Consider the following 9,700-nt stretch of genomic DNA (forward strand, 5'->3'; position numbering starts at 1 on the left):
TGAGGACCCCTGTTCTAGTACACAACTAATATGGCATTTTGTAATAATTTTATAGCTCAGCAACAGAGCCTGGAATTCTTTATCACTGACTACTGAAAACAGGTCTTAGAATGTGTAAATAGCAGATGCCTTTAACATCATTGAATTGTAAAGAACTGGTGTGTTTTACCCAAATATGGATTAGCTAAGCTCGATATGATCGCGTGACTGATGGCATCATTGTGGTAAGTGTTATAGTATGTACATGCTAAGAACTCATGAAAAATTAAACAAAACAAGATTTTCCTTTTAGACAATACTGCCACTGTTGGCTTTGCAGTTTGAATTGTGTAAAGCTGGGCAGAGAATTGTTGTTCTTGTGATCATTCAGTATGCAGATGGAAATGTAAAATGGGACATTTGTTATGTTAGACACGCAAATATGTCATTCCACTGTTAAAAAACGTGTTCTGCATCTCATTGGCAATTTTCAGGAGAAAGACCTTTCTCAGTGCACTCACAAGATCATTAACTGAAATGTCTGAAGACATATTTCTGGAACAAGATGGTTACCCTGTTTATTAAGCTGCAGTGTAAGGCCACTCCAGTTATTGCTGGTTCAGTTTTGCGTGACACAGTAAGGAAAAAGGCAATGATGTCCAAAAAAAACAAGGACTTGCAGAAGAGTGTACTTGACATCAACAAGAAAATGTCAAGAAGATTACTGTCAAACACAGAGAGAGATAACTGTCAACTTTTAAACCCAGCATTCCTGGGCCATCTCATGATGGATGGCTTGAGCATCAACGATGAGGCAGCCCTATCAGTATCTTTTTAGATTTTAAAGGTAGTTTTTTTTCCCCCCCGTGCTGACCCTGTAGTACAGATAGTGGTGTCCCCCAAGCGGTGTAGCAGCACTTACTCATCTGGAGAGTCGCCTTTGGCTTGGGATGCAACATGTCCTAATGTGCAGCAAAACAATATGTTTAGCTCTTCCACTGCCGTTACTACTGTAATGAAATATACAAGATAACTGTTATTTTGAAATTCTGTGAATGCCAAAATGAATCCAGTTCAGAGAGGTGAGGGAGAGGAAAAAAAAAGGCAAACATTATTTTAAAATGTTGTGGGTGCATGACATGCTAATAGAATTGTGTGTATTCTTTAACTTAAGTGCCTGTCACACTAAATGACTTTTCCAACAATTTTCATGCATGGCCTTAATTTATAATTTTGACAGTTGTGCAAATGCCTGTGACAGCTAGTTGTGTAGTGTGCCATCCTCAGCGACTCAGTGATAGCACTTTGTAAGTAGCCGCAACAAAATTGTCAGGTTTTATTTAATGCTCAGCTAGAAGTACAGTATGTACAAACACAAAGGGATCAAGTCAAATCCACAAGAATAAGAAGAACAGAGGAGAGGCTTGTGCGACTTTGGAACTCGGTGGAAAAAAAAGTATGCTGTGTTATTTGGCTGCTCAAATTTGCCATCCTTCCCACACTTTCAAAGCAGAATAGCAAATTTAAAACTGTGCTTAGAAGTCATGAGGAAGTCATGTAATCCATCATCCTCTATAGACCTTAGTCATGTAATTTGACATCTTCAACAGAATAATGTCGAACATATGTAGTTGTTAAGAAAGACATGCTGTGCAACTCAAAAGTGTATAATGTGACACCAGCCAATGTAGTTTGTGAGGCAATCTGTTAAAGATGGACTCCTTGACATCTTTTGTTCATGGCTGCCTCCCTGAATGTGGTGACTGCAATTGTGTCATTCTCTTTTTAAAATGTTGTGACACCCAGGACATAATACTTGGAACACCTGGAACACCTGGACCAGCACCTAGAATGTCCCTAGCAACTCTGCCGTTCAGTTTCAAAGAACCACACGCCTGCGCGCCACCACCAAATATCAGTTCCAATACATGTCTGTCCCAGAATAGTTTACATTGGAAGAAAAAAGACAATTTGGACAATGCTATATTTGTCCTAATACAATTTTTTTTATATTATTATTAGTACTTGCTGGCTAGCTGCTGATATGTTTTTGCAAGGTGCATATTACTTTGCATCCACTCCTAACAATTTGCACACAAAAGAAGAAAATAATGGGCATGAATGTTTTTTGTAATAATGGTACATATTCAAAAACAACAGTAATAACAGAATGTAATTAGATGTATTAGTAGAGGACATAAAGCATGTTTTTAATGTCATTTTACAATATCATGTATTAACCGAGTTAAAGTAAGCTTGTAGTGGCAGAAATAGCTTTTATAAAGCAACAACAATAATAACATTTATTTCTATAAGATATTTTCTTATAAACAATGTAGTTCAAAGTGCTTTACACAATGTCAAACAGAAAGTTACAATAAAAGAAAAACAAATAAGATTAGGCAATGATATTAAAGAATAACAAAGAAAACAAATATATCTATACGATCTTAAAAAACAGACACATATCAAATAGAAGAGTACCTTATATATAGTATCATGACGCAAGTCTCTAAAGATGAGGTCATGTGGCTGGGACGATGGAAAAAAAAAAAAAAACTCCAGTCAAGCTGGGGAAAAAAAACAAAATCTGCAGGGGTTTCAGGGCCAAAACACCGCCCAGCTCCCAGTGGGCATTCTGCCTGACATAAATGTTTGTAATTCATTCCTCTTTGTTTCCAGGCTTCATATGAGAGGATTCTATGAGGTCAGTCTTGTGGACGGCTGAGGCACCCGCTATCAATCCAGCATCACAGGTGGCTTCATAGTGCCTTGATCAGGTGGTGGTGCCGCAAATCACCACCACAGGAGAACCAGAAAAGACAGCAGAGAAAAGCAGAGCTTATTAAACATTGAAAACCCTATAATTCGATGCCTGTATAGTATTTTTGGAGTACAACTAAAACGTAGCTACAAAAAGGGTAAATTAAAATAGTGGGTTTTTAGCAGTTTTGTTTTTTTTAAATGTTCCACAGTATTAGCCTGCCGAATTTCTATTGGTAAAGTTTTCCAGATTTTAGGTGCAAAACAGCAAAAGGCTACCTCACCACTTCTTTTAAGCTTGGCTCTTGGAAATATAAGCAGATCACCATTAGAAGATCTAAGGTTACAACTTAGAGTCTAGGGGCACAGGCATTTCAATTTATAGGATGGAGCAAGATTATTTAAGGCTTTATAAACCATTAGTAGTATTTTTAAAGACAATTCTGAATGACACGGCTAACCAATGTAGCAATGTTAAAACTGCTGAGATGTGCTCAGATTTTCTTTTCCTAGTTAAGATTCTGGCTGCTGCATTCTGCACTAATTGCAGCCAATTGATGTCTTCTTAGGTGGTCCTGTTAGGAGTGCATTACAGTAAACTAGTAGACTAAAAACAAAAGTGTGAATTAGATTTTTCAGTGTCTTGTAATGTTATAAGTGGTTTAACTTTTGCTATATTCATGAAGTGAAAAAAATGCAGTCCCAGTAATTTGGTTAATATGCAATTTAAAGGTTTGGCCAAAATCAGTGATTACACCTAAATACTTTATCTGTACTTTGACTTTTAAACCTAAGGGATAAAGTACACAACAGATCAGAACTCAAGTGATGTAAAAAATGTACCAGCTTACTGTACTTTGGCTAACTACAGTTCATAATTCTTAAAAATACAATTTTTTAAAGAAATACCTGATGGAGAAATTATCCAGTAAGTGTTAGGGTAACTATTATTTAATTCATTTTTTGGGGGAATTAATATTTGTTTCTTTGTTCTCATGTCATTTTTTTATTTAGGTTTTGAAATGTGGGGAATGTAAGGATACCTTCATTGTATATAATCCTACATTTAGTGTTATTGTTTTATTTTAATGTGATGTTTTCGGATTTTTGTGAAACCATTTTGTTTTTTCTATTTAAGTTGGCATCTCTGTAGTATCTTTGATCAAAGGTGCATTTTTATAGAATCTCTGGTTTATGAATATCACAACCTGTTTTCTGATTTTGACTCTGGTTTAGTGTTTTGGCTTAGATGCACATCAGATTCAATTTCTTGGCTTTGGCCCTCACATAATTTTTTGACTACTGTATATCTTTTTCTCCTGATCCATTTTTATCTCTACTCTCCTCACTAGAGCAGTACAATAAGTTACCTGATGTGATCTGAAGCAGTAGGAGAAGTGAGCTGGTGTGACAGAGGTTCATGCTAGCTTCTGCCACTGCTTATACAGGCAGCACATCAGGCACAAGCCACTACTGCGTATGTGATCTGGCAACCATTTTGCTGTTTTCTCTCAGGGATGGCAGTCAGATGAGTAAAAGAGGAAAAGACAGTAAATCTGAAACATTAAACAACAGCAAAGTGTGCCACATTTCAACAAAATTGGTCCACTGGGAGCAGATTTGTATATGCAAACAGACAGACAAAGAGACATGACAATAATAGGATAGTGTTACCAAATTAGAAAATTAGAAATACGGGACTCTCTTAAAATCTCTCTCTATATTACTATATATATAAATTTATACATGCCCCCTACACACCCAGACCAATATAGTATATAAAAGTAGAGACATGAGTTAAAAACATAAAGCAAGGATATTAATGGGTTATGAGGAAAACAAAAGTAAAATCATCCGTCCATCCATTTTCCAACCCGTTGAATCCGAACACAGGGTCACGGGGGTCTGCTGAAGCCAATTCCAGCCAACACAGGGCGCAAGGCAGGAACCAGTCCCGGGCAGGGCACCAACCCACCGCAGAAGTAAAATCATTTGAAAATTATTTAATGCAATTTATTAAAAATTCTGTAAAAGTGAAGTCATTTGAAAATATTTAATACAGAGAAATATTATTTAATACAGGCAGTTAGAAAAAAAGTGGGCCAAGGCAAGTAGTAACAACACACTTTGTTGACACTGTATGTTGCAATACTGATATAGAACTGCACAGCAGCGTGGCTGGAGAGCAAAATGGCAACAGTGTCGCTGTCCTCAGCCAACCATAGCAACTGAACAAGTTGCAAACAGGCAGCAAATACTAGTTTCTTTGTTACATTTGGGTATTTTTCATCAAGAGAATCTGAGAAAAGAAAGTATAATTACTTATAAAGTTGCAACTAAGTACCATAAGAAGGTAGTAAAAATATATTTTTATTACAAAATTTGAAAATTAACTAAATATGGGATATTTGGGTGTCCCTGAAAGGGCAGTAGGGGACAAAATGATCAAATATGGGACATGTCCTGTATATAAGGGACATCTGGCAACCCTACAATAGGAGGCACTTTCTGCATTATACAGAATATGAATTAATCTTGAAAAAGAAAATGAAAGCCAATATAAAGTGTTCATTTTTAAATTCCATTACCTTTTTCTTTAAGCCTTTTTTTCTCTCCTTCATCTGCCGGGACAAGATTAAATAGCACATCTTGTAGTAGCCAACCAATCTAAACTGGTCAACTTTCTAGTCACAATAAATGAGGTGAAATAAAATATCCGATGTATGCTGCAGACAAACCCCACCAACCAAGACTCCTCAACCTGTTCTGCTCCTCGCTGCTCAGAACACCAAAAGCACAACAAGTTAAGGTTTCTTGTGCAACTTTCAACTTAAACGTAATGGAGATGTGAAACCCCAAAACACATTTTACTGCAGAGATCTCTTTCTCCCCCCATCCTAAAGCTTTGTTTGATAGACACGGTGCCCCATCTAGCCTTGTGTTTAATGCTGCCAGAATAACTCTGGCTCTATGCTGGGTCGAGCTGCTTTAAAACTCAGTGACTGGTTTATATTCCTTCTAGGTATTAACCTGAGACTCTGCGTGTAACACTACCCAGTTTACATGAAGTCCCACCAATCTGATATATGTACATTTACACCAGTAGGCACACTCATGTTTATTTCAGATCTCTGATGTGCTGAAGCTTAGTTTTGAGGTGTTATTTGGTAAATCGGATTCCTGTTATCTGTTGCCAGTCCTGGGTGAGGAATGGGTAAAGGTTAAATACAGTGGTGTGAAAAACTATTTGCCCCTTCCTGATTTCTTATTCTTTTGCATGTTTGTCACACAAAATGTTTCTGATCATCGAACACATTTAACCATTAGTCAAATATAACACAAGTAAACACAAAATGCAGTTTTTAAATGATGGTTTTTATTATTTAGGAGAAAAAATCCAAACCTACATGGCCCTGTGTGAAAAAGTAATTGCCCCCTGAACCTAATAACTGGTTGGGCCACCCTTAGCAGCAATAACTGCAATCAAGCGTTTGCGATAACTTGCAATGAGTCTTTTACAGCGCTCTGGAGGAATTTTGGCCCACTCATCTTTGCAGAAGTGTTGTAATTCAGCTTTATTTGAGGGTTTTCTAGCATGAACCGCCTTTTTAAGGTCATGCCATAGCATCTCAATTGGATTCAGGTCAGGACTTTGACTAGGCCACTCCAAAGTCTTCATTTTGTTTTTCTTCAGCTATTCAGAGGTGGATTTGCTGGTGTGTTTTGGGTCATTGTCCTGTTGCAGCACCCAAGATCGCTTCAGCTTGAGTTGACAAACAGATGGCTGGACATTCTCCTTCAGGATTTTTTGGTAGACAGTAGAATTCATGGTTCCATCTATCACAGCAAGCCTTCCAGGTCCTGAAGCAGCAAAACAACCCCAGACCATCACACTACCACCACCATATTTTACTGTTGGTATGATGTTCTTTTTCTGAAATGCTGTGTTCCTTTTACGCCAGATGTAACGGGACATTTGCCTTCCAAAAAGTTCAACTTTTGTCTCATCAGTCCACAAGGTATTTTCCCAAAAGTCTTGGCTATCATTGAGATGTTTCTTAGCAAAATTGAGATGAGCCCTAATGTTCTTTTGCTTAACAGTGGTTTGCGTCTTGAAATCTGCCATGCAGGCCGTTTTTGCCCAGCCTCTTTCTTATGGTGGAGTCATGAACACTGACCTTAATTGAGGCAAGTGAGGCCTGCAGTTCTTTAGACGTTGTCCTGGGGTCTTTTGTGACCTCTCGGATGAGTCGCCTCTGCGCCTTGGGGTAATTTTGGTCGGCCGCCACTCCTGGGAAGGTTCACCACTGTTCCATGTTTTTGCCATTTGTGGATAATGGCTCTCACTGTGGTTCGCTGGAGTCCCAAAGCTTTAGAAATGGCTTTATAACCTTTACCAGACTGATAGATCTCAATTACTTCTGTTCTCATTTGTTCCTGAATTTCTTTGGATCTTGGCATGAGGTCTAGCTTTTGAGGTGCTTTTGGTCTACTTCTCTGTGTCAGGCAGCTCCTATTTAAGTGATTTCTTGATTGAAACAAGTGTGGCAGTAATCAGGAAATTGAACTCAGGTGTGATACACCACACTTAGGTTATTTTTTAACAAGGGGGCAATTACTTTTTCACACAGGGCCATGTAGGTTTGGATTTTTTTTCTCCCTAAATAATAAAAACCAATCTTTTAAAAACTGCATTTTGTGTTTACTTGTGTTATATTTGACTAATGGTTAAATGTGTTTGATGATCAGAAACATTTTGTGTGACAAACATGCAAAAGAATAAGAAATCAGGAAGGGGGCAAATAGTTTTTCACACCACTGTATGTCTAAATACCAGTCTTTTTTATAGAGATTTTATAGAATCTTATTCTGTGGCTTTTAATTTACTGGTACTACTTTCAAATACTCTGCTGTGCCTGTTTTGAACAAAGATTTATCCCAGGATCCTTATTTCATGACACTGGTCTAGGATGAAGTATAGCTGTCAGATGATCACCTAAAAGTAGCTTCTAATGCCTTTTTACCAAGTGATGTTTAAAGCAGATGTCCGAAGACAGTAATTCATTATTGCACTAACCTCCATTTATGCTGATCTCTGAGAAAGCATATGGATGATGAGAAGCATGAGACACTGTGAATTTACACGTCAACATGTGATTCATAATGTGAGCTCTATCATTTCCAGAATATCACACTGACGTGATACTGCAGCAGAAAATAAAGGCTGGCCAATTATAGATATAAAAAAGGCTGACAAATCAGTATTCTGTACACAAGAAGTCATAATCACACAAGAATTATCTCTGGAGGTAAAATTACAAATTTTTTTTTAGCATGGCTTTTCTTACAGCTGTAGAATGAAAGTTCAGATCCTGGCCTGAGTTTTGTGTCTATGTTCTCTTTGTGCCACAGACGGTTATCTCCAGGTACTCCAGTTTTATTTCAAAGATAATTTTTTCAGTATTTTCCAAATGTTCTATGGTTATGATTTTGGAAATGTGATCAATATAAAGTTAAACTGCAAAGCATGATTAATGTAGCAAGCATAGTCCCTGGTGTTGATTAGACATCCTTGGAATACTTACTGTATGTGCAGACTTTGTCCTAAAAAAACCTCATTAAATCCTTAATTATTCTGCACATCTGCTGTACTATAAATTCTGTTTTGTAGTTTGATACCAGGAAGAACACTGCAACACAGAATAAAACCATTGTGATACAACAAATAAAAAAACTAAAATAAAGAGTAGTTTAACAAGAACTAACACATAGTACTTGTGTAATAATACAGTATAAGTGAGTCTCTTTATGATATTTTACCATTTTTTGCCTTACTTTTTTTTATTTAATTTCAATGGCAATGGACAAATCAATTTTCCAGTCAGGTGTCTTGATTCCGACCTGTCCTAATCTTAAGGCTGATACGTGAAACTAAATTAGTTATGTATGAGTGGGTTTGGGAGTACAAGTCTGTGTTCTCCATCCAGTGTCTGTTTCTGAGCTGAAGTTGTTGCTGGTGGGATACACTTCCACTCTGTAAAAGTCTTTGCTGCTCAGGTGCACAATTAAAAGTCTGTATTTCTGCTCGGGCTCATTAATCTTTTGACAGAAGAGTAGCAGGAAATCCCAGCCCATTTAATGCAAATTCCCATCTTCTGTCAGCTACATTGAATTTGGTAATGCCATTAATTACGCACCCATTTTCTTCACAGAACTCTGAAGGAGGAAGAACCCCAGCCACCACCACCACAGGTGCATAAAAGAAGCTGGAAAACAAACAAAATGTTGTGTTCCCCTACTGCATTAGAATGAGTAAGATCAGAATGTTAGGTAATAAACATTTTGAAGTGCTCCAATAAAGCTAATTTAATTCCACTGCAAGTGGCACCTCTGCAATAACTTCTTTGGTGTTAACCCCAAGAGTAACTGTGGCTCGATATTTTATGCAATTACAGTTAACCACCAGTTTCACTTGGGGAGACACGTAATGATGTCATTTATATTTATAAGCCTTAATAATGCTTGGGACATTATTCTGCTACCATCTAGTGGATAAAATAAAATCCTGCAAAAAATCATGACTATTTCTATGTGTTTGGCCACTATAAGTAACCTCATCAATATTCATAAGTGGGGTGGAGCCTTCATGGCAAAGGAAAAGCTGTAAAGGCAGTTTTAGAACAAAATGAAACTGTTGCTCAAAACAAGCGATAGTGTTGACAATGTGAACTGGGGTCGTCAGATGTTGACATGGAAAGTGAAACTGATGCTTGATACGGCACTGTATGACTAAACGGCCCAGTGAATTTGGTCAAGTGAAGCTTCAGCATGATATAATAGTAGCAACTGTCAATGTTTGTGTCAAGGGGAATGTGGAAGCCACTAAGCCTTGTACTGAGATAGCCTGCAATAACACATGATGTGTTGATTGTGTAGAGTGCTCAAAGAAACATGCTTA

General features: G+C 37.5%; 1 long non-coding RNA gene across 1 annotated transcript in view; it reads left to right on the plus strand.

The window, feature by feature from the left end:
• LOC120530364 overlaps nt 1–8,978 on the plus strand; it is a 28,860-nt gene extending 19,882 nt beyond the window's left edge. Inside the window, exon 3 of the long non-coding RNA XR_005633951.1 lies at nt 8,955–8,978. This is a non-coding gene — a long non-coding RNA (uncharacterized LOC120530364). The remainder of the gene's footprint in view (nt 1–8,954) is intronic.
• The last annotated feature ends 722 nt before the right edge of the window (nt 8,979–9,700 follow it).

The sequence above is a fragment of the Polypterus senegalus genome, chromosome 5 (assembly GCF_016835505.1).
Source record: "Polypterus senegalus isolate Bchr_013 chromosome 5, ASM1683550v1, whole genome shotgun sequence".
NCBI classification, from domain to species: Eukaryota; Metazoa; Chordata; class Cladistia; order Polypteriformes; family Polypteridae; genus Polypterus; species Polypterus senegalus.